This window comes from Mustela erminea, chromosome 10 (assembly GCF_009829155.1).
Source record: "Mustela erminea isolate mMusErm1 chromosome 10, mMusErm1.Pri, whole genome shotgun sequence".
Lineage (NCBI taxonomy): Eukaryota > Metazoa > Chordata > Mammalia > Carnivora > Mustelidae > Mustela > Mustela erminea.
The window spans coordinates 95,305,043-95,324,838 of record NC_045623.1 but is presented as its reverse complement, the minus strand read 5'-3'; the positions used below and the strand labels follow the sequence as shown (position 1 = coordinate 95,324,838).

At 47.5% G+C, this 19,796-nt stretch overlaps 1 long non-coding RNA gene across 1 annotated transcript in view; it reads left to right on the top strand.

Annotated features, from left to right (window-relative positions):
• Positions 1-14,054, top strand: part of LOC116567940 — a 31,493-nt gene extending 17,439 nt beyond the window's left edge. The window contains exon 3 of the long non-coding RNA XR_004276441.1: positions 13,755-14,054. This is a non-coding gene — a long non-coding RNA (uncharacterized LOC116567940). The remainder of the gene's footprint in view (positions 1-13,754) is intronic.
• Positions 14,055-19,796: the final 5,742 nt, after the last annotated feature.

Below are 19,796 nucleotides of genomic sequence, written 5' to 3'. Positions count from 1 at the left end.
AGAAGTCACCGAGTCCATCCCACTGGCTTGGGGCTGGATGACCTCCATCGCACAGGACAGCGGGCCGCAAAGGCGAGGCAGGTGGGGAGATGGTGGGAGAAGCCAGAGAAGCCAGACAGGCAGGGGTCCTGTCCCCACTCTTGCCCTGACCAGCTCTGCAGCCTCTGGCACATTACCTGGGCACCAGGTGTCTCCATGTCCTCGGCTGCAGAAGGGAAGGGACGGCCAGTACGAGGATGAAGTGAGAGTTGTCCGGGGAAAGCTCTGGCCTACAGTTGGCATCAAACAAATCTCACTTAAAGATGCTAGAGCTCCAGTTTTCCTCTGAGGGCAAGGGGGGGCCTCTCTGTATTTGCACTCCCCGCTCACAGCCTCACACCAGCTTCCCCTGAGCCTCTGATCATAGTAAACTATTTGTGCACAAATACATCCCATTGTACAATATTTTCACGGCTCGCCCCGGAGAATATGACCTGGTTTCCTTTCAGGCCAATCAGAGCACTAAGATATTGGTCTGGAAACAGATGCTGTTTCCCTTCGTGATCACCCAAGCCTGTGTAGGTATGTATGAAACTTTGTTAAATGCAGATTCCCAAGGCCAAGGTTACCCTCTCCTGTCCATGTTGCCCTTAGAAAAGGCCTATGGGAATTGCACCATAAGAAAACAAGATAGAGGACGCCTGGGTGGCTCAGTTGGTTGGACGACTGCCTTCGGCTCAGGTCATGATCCTGGGGTCCCAGGATCGAGTCCCGCATCGGGCTCCCAGCTCCATGGGGAGTCTGCTTCTCTCTCTCTGACCTTCTCCTCATTCATGCTCTCTCTCACTGTCTCTCTCTCAAATAAATAAATAAAATCTTAAAAAAAAAAAAAAAAGAAAAGAAAAGAAAAGAAAACAAGATAGTTTATACCTCACTTTAAAGGAGACTGAGTCACTGGTGGCTCTTTTCAATGTTTGGTGTTTTGCTTTGTTTTTTCAACAAACAACTATTGGGCACTTAGTGTGTACAAGGCAATGCATTAAATATATTTTGTTTACAAGAGCAAACAAATCAGACCTACCCCCTTTCTTTTCAGAAGAAGCAGCCCATGTAAGGGCTGAGGGACTGGATGGCTAAGTAGAACCAGAAACAGTCTGGTCTGCTTCAAACAGACCCAGTTCAAGGGGTCCTGGTACATGAATCAATGGCAGCCTGCAGGAAGACTCTGCCCACGTGGAACATGATTCTTTCTTCGGACGTTCTCATCAAGGATAAGATGATGGAGGAGTCCTGGGTGCCAGCAAGCTTGGGCGTTCATGCACAGATGTTCACAGAGCACCTCCTCTTGGCCAGGCACTGTTCCAGGCACCGCAGACACAGCAATGAGCAAGACAGACCAAAACATCTCTTCGTGGGGCTTATGTTCTAGTTGAGGGAGACAGATAATCAACCAATCGATAAGTAAAAGAAAGAGAAGACCAGATGCTAGTAGATACTATAGAAACATTAAAGGGGAGGCTACAGAGTGCTGGGAGGTGGGGGATGCCTTTAAATATGACCGGGAAAGGCAGCTCTTTCTGCCCATGAGTCCTGTCCCCATGTTTCAATAAAACCAGTTTTTTGCATCACAAAAATAAATAAATGAAAACTCAAAAAAAAAATTAAATATGACCAAGGAAGGCATCGCCGATAAGACAACATTTCAGTAAAGGCCAGCCAAACCAGCTGGGTAACACAGAGCATTCTGAACAAAAGAGAAGCATGTGCAAAGGCCCTGGGGTAGGAGTGTGCCTGGCATATTCCTGAAATGGAAAGGCCAGTGTGGCTGGAACAGAGTGGCCAAGGAATATGGGGTAGGAGATGAGCTCAGAGGGGAAACAAGAAGAGGCCATTGCAGGAATCCCCACAGCAGGCAGCCAGTGGAGACGCCTAGACCAGGTGAGACGTGCTGAGGGGTGGGTAAAACATGGGCTTTCTAGTCAGGTTGCTGGGATCAAGGGGAACCTTGCCTAGGTGACTTTACCTCAGTGCCTCCCTTTCTCCATCTTAAGATGGACATGGTAAGCAAGTGTCCCTCCTGGGGAGGCATGAGGATTAAATGAGCTAACACCCGTGATCGTGTTCGGTACACATCAGGCACTTCAATGTCAGCCCCTTCCCCTCACAGTGGGGAGCCCTGGCAAATGTCACCTTCACCTGATGGTCAAGGTTCATGTCACCAGTGATGCCGTGCACCCCCACTGTGATGGGACGAGGAGGCCACTTGGCCTCTGTGGTACACTTCCCCAAGCCCCATAACCTCAGTCTCGTCATGAGAAAACATCAGACGAACCCAAATGAAGCGGCGTTTTCCAAGAGATCTGGCCATTACTCTTCAACCCTTTCAAGGTCACAGAAAGCAAGGAAAGGCTGAGAGTATCACAGACCGGAGGACGTGAGGGATACAGGCCAGCCACACACTGCACACATTCCTGGAATAGGAAAAGGACATCAATGGGAAAATGGGTGAAGCCCTAAGGAAGTCTGGGTTTGGGTGAATCATCATGTACCCAAATTGGTCTCTTCACTTTGACAAAATACACCACAGTCAGGTATGGTGCTAACAGCAGGGCAAACTAGGGGAGGGGGTGGAAATCTGAGCTCGTATGAAACTCCCCAAGGACCAGACTGGCATCTTTGTATTATTTGTTCAACAAATATGGAGAGGGGCATCAGGCCGACCCCCCTTAATTCTGCAGAACCCCCCAGGGAGAAATGAGGGCCAAGCAAGGAAGGGAAGCCTGGGGAGGAGAGGTTCCCTAACAATCTGGGTTATTCACCCCTGCAAAGGGTGCTTCCCCACTGTGGGAAAGGCTCCAACAGAGGCTGGAAAAGCCCTCGCCTTGGAGACCACAATCTATTCCATCCAAAGAGGAGGCTGAGAACAACCTGGGCAGCTTGAGTCCCCACCAGGACATCTGCGTCCCTGGTTGATCTCCAGCCTGAACCCAATCAGCCCATGGGTCAGCCCCAGATCACCCTTTCCTGTCCTGTCCCTGATGAATGCTGCAGCTGGCAGAGGGTAGTCACTCCAACCCTCCCCTGGTGATACATCCGCCCCCCACTGCACACTTTACTGCCAGGGGTTCAACCAAGTTTTTGCCCCCTATGGCAAAGGGCAGAAAAAACAAGGGGGCAGGCCACAGAGGGGTCGGATCTCAGCCTTGCTGCCTCCAGGGGGGAGGTGTGAGACCAGGACCAGGCTGGGCCGCCTACCCTCTCCAAACCCACTTCCTCATCCCAAAGAAGACAGAGTAGTAGAACCTATGTCAGGCCTGGTGTGAATGCTCATTTAAAGAGAACACTGATGGGTGCCTTGGTGGCTCAGTGGTTAAGCCACTGCCTTCGGCTCAGGTCATGATCTCAGGGTCCTGGGATCGAGCCCCACATCGGGCTCTCTGCTCAGCGGGAAGCCTGCTTCCCTCTCACTCTCTCTGCCTGCTTGTGATCTCTCTCTGTCAAATAAATAAATAAAATCTTTAAAAAAAAAAAAAAAGAACACTGATAATCATTCTGATACAGTACACATTGCGCTGGACACAAAAGGGGTACGAACTTGACCAGACCTGACCCTGACATCTTCCTGGAGGGAAGTCGGGCCTTTCACAATTCAGTGCATCAAAGGAGAGAAGGACTATGGAAACATCTGTTCGGTCAGAGTGCCCGTGCCTGGCCCCCAGTCCCATATCTCAAGGCTTCAAGAAAGGAATTGTAGGGTCTCCCCCTCAACATTTAGGGATCCTAGCTTAGTCGGACTAACATGCCAGAGAAGACTGGTATTTGAAATCTGCAGGCCTTGATTAGAGAAAAACTCTTTTCGGCTTTTTAAAAACAACAGAAGCAAAGACGCCCTCCTCCTTTCCCTTACCCACACACCCCAGCAACCCTGCCTGCCTTCGCTGCCGCAGCAGCTCCGGTCCAATGGGCACCCCAGGCTCCAGTCTGCCTCTGCTGCGCCCCACCTTGGTGCCACACCAGTTATCCCAGTGATGACTGTCTCCAGTATGGCCAGCAGGTAAGGACTCCAAGTGCCAGGGCCAGGCTGTTCAGAAGCCAGCACCACATGCAAACGGGCCAATCCCTAAGTGGCAAAGGGCCAACCTGGGGGGGACCAGGGACTCAGCCAAGCTGCCCTGGGCACCAGGAAGGAGTCAGGTGGAAGCATCTGCTGTTGGATGTGCAGAGCCAATGAGCGGGGGCCAGCGATGCCTGGCTCATAAGAACAGCAATTTCTATCCCACGCCTACTCCATGCCAGGCCCTGCAAAGTGATTTCATTAACTCATTGAATCCTCATGGAACCGGGAACTCTTTTTCCCCCTATTCGGTAGGAAAAAATGGATTGAGGTCCAGACAGTTGTGAAACTTCCCCAGCTAGTAGGGGCAGACCTTGACTTCCTGTCCAGGTGCCCATTCTGACCACACCCCTAGTCCGCATCCTTCATTCCATTCAGCTGCTCCTTTTGCGCCCCCCAGGTTGCAAGCTTCATGGGACACTGAGCGGAGCAAGACTCAGTCTGTCCTGGAAGAGCTTGCAGATGAGGGTGGACAGAGAGTAGCAGCCATTTATAAGAAATCTGACACTCCCCCTGCCAGCAGGTGTAACCAGCTCTGACAAAGCAGGCAAGGAGCAGCTACCTCTGTCCTGGGCAGTCCTGGGGGCTTCCTTGAGGGGACATCATTGGAGCTGGATCTTGCAGGATTCCCACAAGGGCCTGAACAACAGGCAGCGAGAAGTTTATGGGCATGGGCAACCTAGGGATAGGCACCACTCCAACTTCTTTCCCCAAGACAAGAAACTGGGTTTTAGTCTTATTCCTCCAGCCTTATGAGCAGCATGGCCAGGAGCCAAGGCTCTTGGAGCCAGGCTGGAGCCAAAACACCCTCTGCCACTTTCTGCCTGTAAAATATTAACACTCACAAGGACAATGATAATGCATGGATGGATAAAGGGATGAATGGATGGATGGATGGATGGATGGATGGATGGATGGATGGGTGGATGGAAGAGCTATAGACCCAGAGCTCCTTAACAACTTTGCCTGGAACAAGGTGAGTCCCAGAAACAGAGCCAAGGCTGAGCAAGCATTCACTCCTTCATGAATGCATGCAGGCAACACAGACTTGCTGAGCACTTACTAGACGCTAAGCACTGTCCTAGGTGCTGGGGATACAGCAGGGAACAAAATGAGCCCAAATCCCTCCCTCAAAACCATCCACAGTAGAGGATGGAAGCATCTGCTTCCATAGGATAACTAAATAAGCAGATATAAATGTGTCTAGCCTCGGGAGTTGCTACAGAGAAAGATGAAGTGGGATAAGAAAGACGGGAAGGGTATGAGCCCCACGGGTATGTGCAAAGAGAATGCTCCAGGTGAAAATAACAGCCAGAACATGAGCAGGCTTGCAGGTTGGGAGATGGCTAGGTGGCCAGTGTGGCTTGGGAGGTGTGCAGGGCTTGATCACACAGGCTTCTGTTGGCCTTTGTTGGGATCTGGGCTCTTACGCACGGTGAAAGAGTAACTCAGGAGAGCTTCAGGAAGAACAGTGACAGAATATGGCAAGAACAGGCTACTGTGCTAACTGACAGTAGGGAACACAAAGACAGAAAGAGGCCAGCATGGAAGTTCCTGCAAGCACCCAGGTGAGAGTCAATGTGGTCTGGCTTTGGATGGTAGTAGTGGAGGCAGTGAATTCTGGATATGCATGGGAAGCAGAGCTCAAGAGATTTGCTGAGAGCCTGGATGTGAGTTGTAGGGAAAAGGGAGAAGCCAAGATGGCTGCAGAGTTTTGATCTCAGCCACAGGAAGTATGGAGCCCCCATGTACTGGGTTGGGGAAGGCAGTGAGACACGAGGATGTTCATGTAAAGAGGGCAGGTTGAACACACACAATCACCTTGGTTCTCCCCACCTCTAAGGTGCTAAAACAATAGCAAAAGGGCTTCTTTAAACGTTTGAAAGTTTTGAGCCCACAGGATGGGAAGAAATGGGGGAAGAAACAACAGCAACAAAAGTTTAAGAGCTAGAAAATAAATGGACAATTGAGGAAAAGGAATCAGGGCGGGGGGGCATCCCCCAAAGACTCAGAGATTGACCATATCAGATACCTCTGGAAGTTGGAGTAAAGAGCAACTTAAATAAAGAAGATTCTTTGAAAGGCTGATTAAGAAGCTGTTATCACCCCAGCCCACAGACACCTGTAGATTCGGGGACACCAGGCACAGTGCCCAGGATGGTCCTCCACTGACAACAGGGAGAATCCGTGAAGAAGCTGGATGTCAAGACCCTAACCACCTCCCATCACTCTGCTCTCAGAACACCCGCAGCCAGACTTACACCCTCCGGGCAGACAACGGGAAGAGCTTTTTCTGGGAAACATGATGAACCAAGAAGAGAAGACCCCGAGAAACCCTAGAGATACCAACAGTGGAGGTCTTCCAACCAAATAGCTCTGACAGATCACCCTATGAAGAAGCCCACAGCCCACAAGACCTACCCATGTACACAGAGCTTCCAATGAGCTCCTACTTTACTATTTTTAAATATGCATAGATAACAAAGGTTTGCCAGACATCAGAAGAATGCCTTCAACCTGAAAGATAAAAATAAAACAAACAGAAAACACCAACATAAAAAAACATGTCTTAGTATCATCATAAGACATGCAGAGGTGAAATTAAAATAGGATTCTCATTTTTTTTGAAGAGACACAGAGCACAAAATTTAAAAAAAGCTTTTAAAAATTAAAAATATAACAGCAAAAAAGGAAAAGGAAAAAATTGGAAAATAAGGTTCAGCTTTTCCAAAGTGACAGATAAGAAAAAAAAAAGGGGGGGGGGGGAGAGAAAATAAAAGAAAATTGGAAGACTTGTCCAGGAGTTCCATCTTCAAATAATAACAATTCTAGGAAGAATAGAAAAATGTGTAGGAGGGACAGGAATTGTCAATAAAATAGATTAAGAAGATTTCACAGATCCAAAAGATAGCTTTCTAAATTTCAAGGACTCAGAGAGGCCCCAGCACAATACATAAAAATAGACCCACACCAAGGTACATCATCATGAAATGTCACTATCTTGGGACCCTAAGAGAAGATTCACTAAGATTCCAGACTGAAAAGGTAAGGAATGAGAACAACTTCCTTCTTCTGGAATAGCCAATAGAGCAAAACCTTCAAATGTTTTATAGGAAAATAATTTCCAACCTGCAATTCTATACCTAGACTAACAGCCAATCAAGGATGGGATAGAATAAAGACATTTTCAGATGTGCCAAGTCTCAAAAAATTAACATCTCATGGATCTTTTTCAGGGGGCTACTGGTAGATATGTTCCCCTAAAACAAAGGAACAAACCAAGAGAAAAGAAGACAAGCAATACAAGAAGCTAAAGACCCAACACAAGAGAGAGTCAGAGGAATCCATTTGGCTGGTAGCAAAGGATCCTAGGATAACAACTGTGCACCAAGTGCAGAAAGCAACCAGCTCAACAAGAAGAAGGTCAGGGGCTCGGAAGACTTATCAGGGAGATGAAACTGATAGGAAATGGATGCATGCACATGTCTTGAGAGGAGACTCACATTATTGGCCAAAAACTTGCACAGAAAAGGGGGAAAGTCATTGCATTATTGGGAGACTAGTAGAACGGAAAGAGCAAGGTAATGGGGGAGGGAGCAAAGAGAGCCAAATCCTCAACTTCCTTAGTGTACAGCCAGATAGCTAGAGTTCCACTTCTGACATGGCAATGTGAGGAGCTCTGCAGATTTGTTTCCCAGTGAAACTGCTGAAAATTATTTTAAAACAACCATTTAAAGTCTGTGGAAATGTTCCTAAGGGCATACAGCAAATGAAGAAACATTCATTCAAGAAAACCTAATAAAGCTCTATAAGAACAGCAAGAGTCTGCAGCATTTGAACTATGATCCACTTCCTCCCTCTTCCTTCTCAGATCAGCATTATGGAAACTCCACTCTAGATGGGCAGAGCCAATAGCCCAGGGCTCTCTCCCCCGCAGTTCCCAGTTGGAGGCCTGCAGTATCTTCCCAGGAAGGGGAGGATATCAGTATATCTCATCCTGCCTCAGCTTAGTATTGCACATGTTAAGTCTAGGTGAGTACAACTGAAAGATGGGGGCTCCCTTCTTCTTTCCAACACCCACAGTGGGATGGAGGCTCTCCTTTGTGTATGGCATGCTGGGGTCCCAAACACCTTCATACTGGCTCATTCATAAGGCAGAGTTCCATGCCAGGAGAAGCAAACTGAGAAGACCAAAGGCCACATCCAGCCCCCACTCCATCAACTACCCAGCTCCTAAAGGCGGAACATCACTCAGAGAGAAGGCGCCACTGTCCCCACACCCAGTTCCAGAGCCCTGACTCAGATACCTTGCCCATGGAGAGAGAGAAACCATAAATAGAGAAGTCCAAAACTTGTCTCAAAAGCGCTGAATTCATTTGCAACACAGGCTGGGGAAGTTGAAGCTTAAGGTCACTCTCAAAACCAATAAATATTGCAGTGAAAAACAATTAAGAGGAGACCAGGGGTTCGTTTGACATTTAAGTGAAATCCTAAACTTATCAGTGTATTAGAGAGAACCAGGGAAGGAGACAGATAGGAAGATTCCTCTTAGGGTCAGAACAAATCTCAAGCAACGATCTCAAAAACTATATCCTCAGAGAAGACCAGAATTGCTATCATATATTATTTAAGACATTCAATTTCCAACAAAAAAAATTTACAAATTATGCATAGAAATGAGAAATTTTGGCCCACACACAAGAAAAAAAGCAAGCAACAAATTGCCTGTGAGAGTAACCAGATGTCAGATTTAACAAAGAAATCTAAGTAGCTATTATAAATATTTTCAAATAACTAGAGAAAGTCATGCTTAAAGAAGTAAAAGAAGGTATGATGACAATGTCTCATCAAATACAGAACATTAAAAAAGAGACAGAAGTTATGTTTTAATGGAAATTCTGGAGCTGAAAAGTACAATAATTGAAATGAAAATTTCACTACAGGGGCTCACCAGTTGATTGGAACTGGCAGAAGAAATAATTAGCAAACTTGAAGATAGATTGGTAGAGATTATGCAAGCCAAAGAACAGACAGAAAAAAGCACAAAAGAAAATTAACTTTGGGGAAGTGGGGAACCCTATTAAGCTCACTAACGCATGCATAATGGGAACATCAAAAAGAGAAGAGATAAAGAAATGAGCAGGGAAAAAAATCAAATAATGACTAAAAATGTCCCAAATTATGAAAAACTTTAATCTATAGATTTAAGAACTTCAAAAAATTCCAAGAAGGATGAACGTAAAGCAGCAAAATTGCTGAAAGCCAAAGATAAGAAGGAAATCTCCAAGATAGCAAGAGAAAAATTATCACTTATAAGGGAACTCAATAAAATTAAGAGCTGACCTCTCACCAGAAACACTGGGGCCACAAAGCAGCAGCAAAACATATTCAAAATGCTTACAGAAAAATTCTGCCAACCAAGAACCCAGAAAAACCATCTTTCAAAAAAGAAGGAGAAATAAAGACAATCCCATTATTACTCTAATACCAAAACCAGAAAAAGACATCACAAGAAAAGATTACACACAAATATCTGTTATGAATATAAATGCAAAATTCTCCATAAAAGCTAGCAAACCTAATCCAGCAATATATGAAAAGAATTATGCACCATGACCCAGTGGGATGTAGCCCAGGAATGCAAGGTTGGTTTAACATCTGAAAATCAATCAATGTGATACACCATATAAACGGGATTTTGTAATGTCACATGATTACCTCAATAAACACAGAAAAGACATTTGACAAAATCCAACACCCTTTCATGATTTAAAAAAAAAAAAAAAAAAACACTCAACAAACCAGGAATAGAAGGAAACTCTTTCAACTCGATGAAGGGCATCATTGAAAAATCCACAACTAACATCATACTTAATGGTGAAATACTGGATTGCTCTTCTGAATTTGGGAACAACACAGGGGCACCTGGGTAGCTCAGCCGGTTGTGTATGAGTCTTGATTTCAGCTCAGGTCATGACCTCAGGGTCATGAGATCAAGCCCGACATTGGGCTCCACACTGAGTGTGGAGTCTGATTAAGATTCTCTCTCTCCTTCTGCCCCACACCACCCAAATTAATTAATTAATTAAATTTAATAGGGAACAAGACAAGGATATCCACTGTCACCACTTCTATTCAACATTGTATTGGAGGTCTAGCCAGGGCACTTAGACAAAAGAAAGAAAAGTAAAATTCCTCTATTTACAGATGATATGATCATATATATAGAAAATTCTAAGCATCTCATTGAAAACTAACAAATTGATCAAGGTTGCAGGATATAAGAGCAATATACAAAAACGAATTGTATTTTTACCTAATTGCAAAGAAAATGAAATTAAGAAAATGGCTCCATTTAGTTAGTATCAAAAAAATCAAATACTTAGGAATAAATTTGACAAAAGCAGTGCAAAACTTCTACTTTGAAAACCACAACACCTTATGTGTGACTCTTGGTCCTGGGTCATGTCAAACCCCACATTTGGTGCAGAGATTATTTAAATAAATAAAAACTTTTTTAAAAAAAAGCTTTAAAAGAAAAGAAAAGGGGCACTTGGGTGGTTCAGTTGATTAAGCCTTCAGCTCAGGTCATGATCCTGACATCCTAGGATCAAGCCCTGTGTCAGTCTCTCTGCTCAGCAGGGAGTCTGCTCCTCTCCCTCTGCCTTCCCCCCCACACCCCACCCCTGCTTACTCTCTCTCTCTCTCTCTCTCTCTCTCTCTCGTGCTCTGTCTCTATCTCTCAAATAAATAAAATCGTTAAAAGAAGAGAAAAAAATTAAAGACCCAAATTAAACACAAGACATCCTATGTTTATGGATCATAAAAATTAATATTATTGGGACACCCAGGTGGCTCAGTCGATTAAATATCCAACTCTTGACTTCAGCTCAGGTCATGACCTCAGGATCATGAGATCAAGCCCCTCATCAGGCTCTATGCTTAAGATTCTCTCTCAGGGCTCCTGGGTGGCTCGGTTCCTGGGTGTCTGACTTTGGCTTGGGTCATGATCCCAGGGTCCTGGGATTGAGCCCCACATCGGGCTCCCTGATCAATAGGAACCCTGCTTCTCCCTCTCCCACTCCCCCTATTTGTGTTCCCTCTCTCCCTATGTATCTCTCTGTCAAATTAATAAGTGAAATCTTAAAAAAAGAAAAAAAGATTCTTTCTCTACCTCTCTCTCTCCCCCTCCCATTCTCTCTTTCTCAAAAAAATTTAATATTATTAAGATGGCGATATCTCCCAAACTGATTTGCAGACTCAGGGCAATGCTTATAAAAATCTCAATGGCATTTTTTATAGAATTGGAAGAATTGGTCCTAAAATTCACATATCATTGCAAGAGGCCTCAAAAAGTCAAAACTATCTTTAAAATGAATAGAGTTGGAAGAATCATACTTTCCAATTTCAAAACTTACTGCAAAACTACAGTAATCAAACCAGTGTGGTACTGACATAAGGATAGACATACAGATCAACAGAATGGAATTGAGAGTTCAGAAATAAACCCAAAAACCTACGGCTACTTGATTTTTGACAAGAGTGCCAAGACCATTCAATGGGAAAATAACCATCCCATCAACAAACAGTATAGGGATGACTGGATAGCCTCATGCATAAGAATGAAATCTGACCCTTACCTCCCACCATGCCAAAAAAATAACTCAAAATGGATCAAAGATCTAAATGTAATATTTGAAACAATAAAACTCTTAGAAGAAAGGGTGAAATCTTTATGGTGAAATAAAACCTTGGATTTAGCAATATATTCTCAGATGTGATACTGAAGCTATAAGCAACAACAACAAAAAACAGGTAAACTGGAGCTCATCTAAATTTTAAAAATTTGTATTTCAAAGGATACTAGCAACACAGTGGAAAGAAAACACACAAAATGCGAGAAAAGTGTTTACAAATCATAAATCTGATGAGGGATTTGTATTTAGATGATCTAAAGAACTCGTACAACTCAGTAACAAAAAAACAAACAATCATAATTAAAAATGGGCAAAGAATCTGAATAATCATTTCTCCAAAGAAGATATACAAATGTCCAAAAACACTTGAAAATATAATCAACAGTATTAGCCATCATGGAAATGCAAATTGAAACTTCAATGTGCTACCATGTTACGCCCACTGGAATGGCTATAATCAAAGAGTCAGATAGTGACAAGTGCTGACAAGGCTGTGGAAAAATTGGAAATCTCATACATTGCTAATTGGAATGCAAAATGGTACGGCGGCCCTAGCAGAGAGTCTGGCCGTTCTCAACTGTTTAAACATCAAATTATCTTATGACCCATCAATTCCATTCCTACGTATGATACACTCAACAGAAATGAAAACTTAGGTCCACACACAAAATTTGCACACAAATAAATATTCATGGAGGCATTATTCATAAGAGCTAAAAGATAGAAAGGACCCAACTGTCCATCATTTGATGAGTGGATAAACAAAATGTGGTCTATCTATCCAATGGAACATTATTCAGGTATGAAAGGGAACAAAGAACTGACACCTGCTACAATACAGATGAACCCTGAAAACATACACTAAGTGAAAGAAGCCAGCCACAAAAGGCCACATGCTGTAAGACCTATTGATATGAAATGTCCAGAGTAGAGAAACATAGAGAGAAAGTAGATTTGTGGTTGCTCAGGACTGGGGGCAATGGGGCAAACCTTGACTATGGCACCTGCAAACCTCCTACTGGCAAGGAGTTCACGGTTGCTTTTCACAGGCTAGCTGGGACACAGTCAAGACTAGCTCTCTTCCTATCACAGATGGGCAGGGAGTCAGCCCATAATGCAAAGACCCTCCAGGGACAGCATCCTAGAGCCCAGGGACCTGACCCTCAGTCCTCCCCCGGATGCCACGGGGCTAGCTTAGCCTCCTGGTCCGCTTGGGCGTCCCCTCGGGCCTCCCCTCTTATCCACATCTGAGATCCAGTGTGGCGATGCCGTCACCAAGATGTCCTCTCCATGCCTATTTTATTTTTAGATGTTATAAGTGTGTTAGGGAAGAAAAAAAAATCCGCTCTCCTGTTCAGACACATTGACATCCCTCTGAAAACGCCCACCTCCTCTGTCACAAAAGGGCCACCAGGCTTTCTACTTTGCCGTACTTGCACTCATTTCTCCAGGTGCTCAGCCCTGCCCCCTCTCCAACTCATCTCATACCCCATTCCCTCTCACCCCCCTCCACACGGGACAGCCTGGAATGCATCCGGTACCTCCTCCCTTCCGGGCCTTTGCACCTGCTGCTCCTTCTGCCTGGAACCCTTCCCTCTTGTCTCCCTTGTGACTGAGCTCTAAAGGAAGCTCAGCTTGAATGTCAGACGGGGTCAGGCTCCCTGATCCTCATTCCCACGGCATGCAGAACTTTTCTTTTGCAACACATTACACACATTTATAATGACTTAAGAATTTGCAATTATGTATAATAATCTCATCCCTGCTAGACTGAAAGCTTCATGGTGATCATCCCTGTGTCCACCTTGTTCCCAGTTATCCCCAATGCCTAGCAGAGTTCCTAGCACTTAGTAGGTGCCCAACAAACATTAATTTGTTGACTAACTGACCTACTAAGGTCAAAGGAAAGCTCCCACTTGAGTGCCTGTACTTAACTCTGTGCTATTCTCACAATTGTTTTACAGAAAGAAAAAAAGCAAAACTGCAGCTTGGAGAGGTGATGTGACTTACCCAAGGTGATGCCATGCAGGAGGAAGGAAGGGGGCTGGGATGGAAATCCAGGCTGGGTCCTTCCAGGTCCCAAGGGAACACCCTCTCCTCCAAAACCTCCTCCCCTGGAGGTTGTAAGGGAGAGGTCCTGGCGACAGCCTCTGCCACTGGGGGCAGCCCAGACCTGCCCCAGGCTCCAGAGTACAATCAGCCCAGCTCTTCGGAGGACCCAGTTGCTGTGGGGCCTCCCTCACCTACCCCATCCAGGCACCCACAGCCCGTCCTAGGCAGGTAAGTCAAGGGCGACCGTGGCGCCTCGGCGCCCTCTAGCGGTGGCAGGAAAGGGCGGCTGAGGGGAGGAGAAGGAAGGGAGGGAGGTGGCTGGGAACGGGTAGGGGAGGGGACAGGACGGGACCTGACGGGGGTTGGGGGTGGGGGAGGAGAGGAAGTGGAGAAGGGAGAATTAAGGCTAAGGAAGGCGTAGGGCTGGAGCCAGAGGAGACCCCGCAGGGCATTTTTCTTGGCTCCAGAGTCCCTCCTCCTCTTGCAGTGCTCGCTGGGCAGGTGGTCCCTCTGGGTTTCTGCCCTCCGGCTCAGCTCAAGCCCTGGGCACTTCAGAGGGACACCCTGCCCCACGGAATGGTTGAAACTCTGTTCTCTCCCTCCAGGCTGGGATAGTCCCTCTGTCTCCTGGGACAGAGCTGCTGACCTTCTCCCCCCAAGACTTCACTCAGTCACTCAGCTGTCCCAAGAGGAGGCACAGCCTCCCTCTCCTCCCCCCCCCGCCCCCCCCAAAATCGAGACCTCCACAGTCACAGGGACAAAGGTCCCAGGTCGGCCCCAGCCTGGCCCACTGCCTCCCCTCCCCCATCAACCTCCCCCAAAATCCCAGCAGCTGCGGTTGCCATGGTACCAGCACCCCCCACCCCACCCCCACCCTAGCACCTAAGAAGAGGCCAAACGTGCGAGGCGCCAGCTCATTTCCCGCCCCCCAACTTCGGCGTAATTAGTGCAAATTAAATTTCACACCCCTTCTACTGAGCAGTCAGAGCTCCCTGGGAACGAAGGCCCACGATTCATGGGGGAACACACTCTGTTCGCAGTGTGCAGACGTGACAGAACATTTCTCAGCCGTGAGTTCTCACGGTTCCCCCAAGTCACCGAGGCGGCCTCAGACATACACGCACGTGCCGCTAGGGGGCGGAGGGGGGGCCCGACCCGGGGAGATGAGGAGGCCAAACCCCTCGCCCCAATTTCCCTGGCTCTGCTCTGAAACCACAAGGATAGGCCAAATAAAGGAAAGCCACGGATCAGCAAGGCCTCGGATCAGCAAGGCCTCGGGCGCATCCATCCAGCGCCTGCTTCTCTCCCGCCACCTGCGCGTTCACAGGAGACCTCACGCTCAGAAGCCCCGCCCCCCACCAATTTCTCTTTTAACGGGGGGGGGGGGGGGGGGCCCCGCATTCCATTTTGCACTGAACCCAGCCAACTTCGTAGCCAGCCCTCCCTCCTGCGTGCATTTATTTGCACAGAAGGATCCGGATAAGCAAAGGAGCGCCATACACCTCAGTGCAAATAACATTAATAGATCCGATCCTGCGCCGCACGCTTTGTAAATGCTTTCTATACTTTAACCCCCTTGAATCCTCACAACAAACCCTACGAGTCACTGCCTCCTACAGTGTTTCTTGAACTTGCCTTTTCAGGTCTGGGAATCCTGTTAAAATGCAGGTTCCGAGCCAGTAGGTCTGGGGAAGTGCCTGTGACACTGCATGTACAACAAGCTTCCAGGGGAGGCCAATGCTACCGGACCCAGAAGCTCATTTTGAGAAGCAGAGGTCTGGTAAAGGCTGCTGGGCCGCCAGGCTCTGGAATGCTTCCCTCAGCCCAACCGGATCTCCCCAGAAAATGCCTGTGAGACTATTTCTTCCTCCTAGTGGAGGGCTCAGGAGGCACAGCCAATGACCCCAGTGACTGGTAGGCAGCGGCTGGCCTCCCTGCCCCAGGCTGGGTTAACCCCGGGGATCATTCAGGCTTCAGGACTCCGCACGGGCTGAGCCCAGGCAACCGTCAGATGAAGTCAGATGAAGTCAGATGAAGCCACCTGGCAGCTTAGCGCCTCCTCTAGTTCCACCTGCCTCCCTCATTCCCTTACCATCTCTCCCTAAACGAGTCACTTGTGTCCCTGTCTCAGGGGCTTTGTAGACACCCTAGCTAGCCAGCGAGCTACTATCCCAGTCTACGAACAAACTGATGGACCAGGAGGTTAACTTGCCCAGGACATACAAGCAACAGAGAGAAAATTTGAACCAGCAGCCTCGTTCCATTGCATGAGGCCGCCCCGGAACGCGTGTCTATACCATGTCAACCATGTTTGTACTCACATGCATATACTCCTGTGAACACACCTGCTTGTGTGCACATCCACACACACACGGCGTTTTCTGCACGATACCGACACTCGGGCACGTAAATGGCTAACAGTCCCTTCCGACATCTACTCCCACACAGGGACACCAGCACACACACGCACACCCCCCCGACACCTACATCCCCCGAGACACAGATGTGCAGAATCACTCCTTCACTCAGTGAGCAAATGAAGGATCTCACCTGCACCTGGACATCTGTCCATCAGATTTCAATTCAGACATCACCCCACCTCCCCCCAGAGCCATCCCTGTCTCCCTGAGATTAGGTCTGGAGCCCCTCCTCCCAGCTCCCTAAGCTGCCACCCTCACCCCTGTTCGCAGGTTTGTCTCCTCAGCTGCTCTGAGGGCTCCCCTAGGGCCGGACACACAGTACAGGACCTGGCCCACAGCAGGCACTCAGCATATATTCCCTGAACTACATTTCACCCGCTCTGCCATTTCCCAGTCTTGTGGCCTCAGACAGGTTCCTTCCCTTTCTGGAGTTCCTCATCTCCCAGGAACATGACACTGGGAGCTGATGGGTCCAGTCCAGACATTAGGAAGGCACCAAAGGTTTCCCCCAGGAAAGAAAGGGACATTGAGTAGAAATTGGAGGGAGGAACAAGATTTAGCCAGGAGCAAAGGGAAAAGGAGAGCGGTAGGCAAATGGAACAGCACGTGCAAAGGCCCGGGGGAAGGGCTTTTTCAAGAAGAAACCCACTCAAAGGAGAAACCCATATGTCTGGAATGTGGGGAGAATTCTCCGTGAAGAGGCAGGATTGATGCTGAGGGGCCACAGTTTGGATTTCATCCTGGGACCAATGAAGAGTCCTTGAAAATTTTAACAGTGATATGTGATCTGCGTTTTTGAAAGGGCATCCAGACTTCTACTAAGAGACTAAATCCAGATGAGGGTGGGGGCCAAGGGAACAAGAATGGAAGTGGGGGGTAATTTTTTTTTAAGTAGGCTCCACATCTGGTGTGCTGCCCAATGTGGGGCTTGAACTCGCAACCCTGAGATCAAGACCTGAGCTGAGATCGAGAGTCAGCCACTTAACTGATGGAGCCACCCAGGTGCCCTGAGAAGACCATTTGGAAGACTGTTGCCAGCAGCCCAGTGCAAGATGATGGTATCTCGGACTCGGGTGGGATCAGTAGAACCAGAGAGAAGTGGACGGTTTAGAGGTATTTGGAAGGCAAAATCAAGAGGCAGCTCAGATATGGAAACGCAGGGAGAAGGAAGAGTTGGTGAGACACCCCTCGCCTCAGACAGACCCCCATTCTGACAGATCCTCCTCACCCTGCCCCACCCATCCCCATCAGAAGCCAGGGAGCCACTCCCTTTACTCGCCTCTGGTCTACTCTCTTCACTTTTATTGGCCATGGCCAATCCCACATGAGCTCAGAGCCAATTCGGTCACAAGGCTGTTGCTGCAGCCAGCTGGTCCTTCAAGGCCTTGAACTCCTGTCCTTTCCAGCCTCTTCTCCAGGCAGCGCTCTCCCACAGCACCCAATACAGAGACACCAGTCCACAGGGGTCTAAGTGCCCCCCCTCCCCCACCAGCTGCAGCAGAAAGGGCCCCTGGACTGAAAGTTCTTACTCTCACTCGACACCTACTTGCTGTGTGGCCCTGAAGAAGTTGCTCTTTCTCTCTTGTTTCCTATTTCTGCATCTGTCAAGGAAAGGATGGAGTGCAATGACCTCTAAGGATCTGGCCAATCAGAGCACGAGACAGATCTTCTAAGATACAGTGATTGGTCCCAGACTGGCCCGAGCTGAGCCAATGAGAGTCCGTCCTGGGACTTTGATTGAAATTATAATAAACATCGCCCTTGCTGCTGAGGTTGCTGGCTGGCAGCGTGTGAGCCTAGAGATAACAGGTACACCTGGGAAGAGAGTCTGCCTTAGAACGAAGCCAATATTTATCCCTAAGGATGTGGTTCAAGCACCTGGATCTAGCCATGCCTGAAATTGGTTACATGGGCTAATAAATTTCCCTCTTTGCCTAAGCCAGTCTAAACTGCACTTCTGATGCTTGTCTCCAATGGAATCTTGACAGGTATAAGTCTTTCCACTCAAACGTATTATATCATATTTAGTGCTTTCTCCTGTGATTCATTTAAGATGCCTTCCCTGTTCTCAGCTGAAATCTCCCAATCCTCCCATCTTTGAATGTAGCTGAGGTGCCTCCTCTTCCAAGAAGCCTTCCCTCACCATCCTGGTCCATGCTGATTCTTCTGTGTCTGGAATTTCTCAATATATGTTTCTCAACATTAATCCTTTAAAAATCCCATTTAATGAAAGGACTGTATGATCAAACAAGCCTGGGAAACACTGCGTGCTATATCTTCCTTCTGAGGGATTCGCTATCCTGAACCTATTAAGAATTCTGAGGGGCAACTGGGTAGCTCAGTCAGTTAAGCATCTGCCTTTGGCTCAGGTCATGATCTCAGAGTCCTGGAAGGAAGCCCGGCATCAGACTTCCTCCTTGGCAGGGAGTCTGCTTCTCCCTCTCCCTCTGCCCTTGCCCGCCTCCACACACTCCCCCCCTCCCCGCCAGCTAATACTGTCTCTCTTTCTCTCTCTATCTCAAATAAATAAATAAAAGCTTAAATTAAAAAAAAAAAAAAGAATTCTCAGTTCTAATGTAAAGAAAAAAATTCACATTGTGTTTCACAAATTTATTTCCTTCTTTTCTCGTGGGATACCTAATAACCCCCGACAGGACAGTGTTCGGGGTCTTACAGGGTAAACACTACTTCATCCTCAACTTCCATGGATTCTGCCTTTATGCCTTCTGGGGGTACTTTTCAGATCAATTTCCCTAGTGCTTATTAAATGCGTACTGCATGCCAGGCCCAGACCAAGGGGCTGAGAATGAGTGAACAGGCAACCATTTCCCAGACTGGGAGGACCCTGCAGGTTGAGAGACAGTCATGCCTGACTGCACAAGTCTGACCAGGGCCCACCAATGCCATGTGACCTCGAGCAAGTCACTCTTCCCCTCTAAGCCTCAATTTCTCCATCAGTAAAATGAGAGGATGGGATGTCATGGTCTCTAAGGATCTGGCCAACCAGAATACCAAATCCCCAGGGCTGCAGTGACTGGTTCCAGGCTGGGCACGAGACTCAAGGTGAGCCAATGACAATCCATCCTGGCACCCTGGGGCCCTTCAGGAAGTCAGCTGCCACAGGAAATCATAAGGCAAGTATGGATCTGAGTACAGGAGTGTATTTTTTTGGAGCGGGGGTGGAGGGAAAGGTCCACAGCTCTCAGTACATTCCCCAGTGCCTCCCTGACCCAAAGGAGGTTTACAAATGCTGGCAGTAATGAAAATTCAGTAACAGGAGACTGTTCCGGTGAGGAGCTTAAGACCCGTGTGAAAGGGCAGGGGATTAAGGTTCTGAGTGAATGAACTTGCTCAAACCTCTTTGAATGCCTTTATGTTCACCAGGCTGGGGCGGTTTTCATCACCTGGCAAGTAAAGACTTTGTCTCCAATGAATTCCAATGGCTCTACTTAATAAGCTATGTGTCTTCAGGCAAGTTACTTAACCTCTCTGTGCCTCCGTTTCCTAATCTTATAAAATGAGGATGCTTTCTGG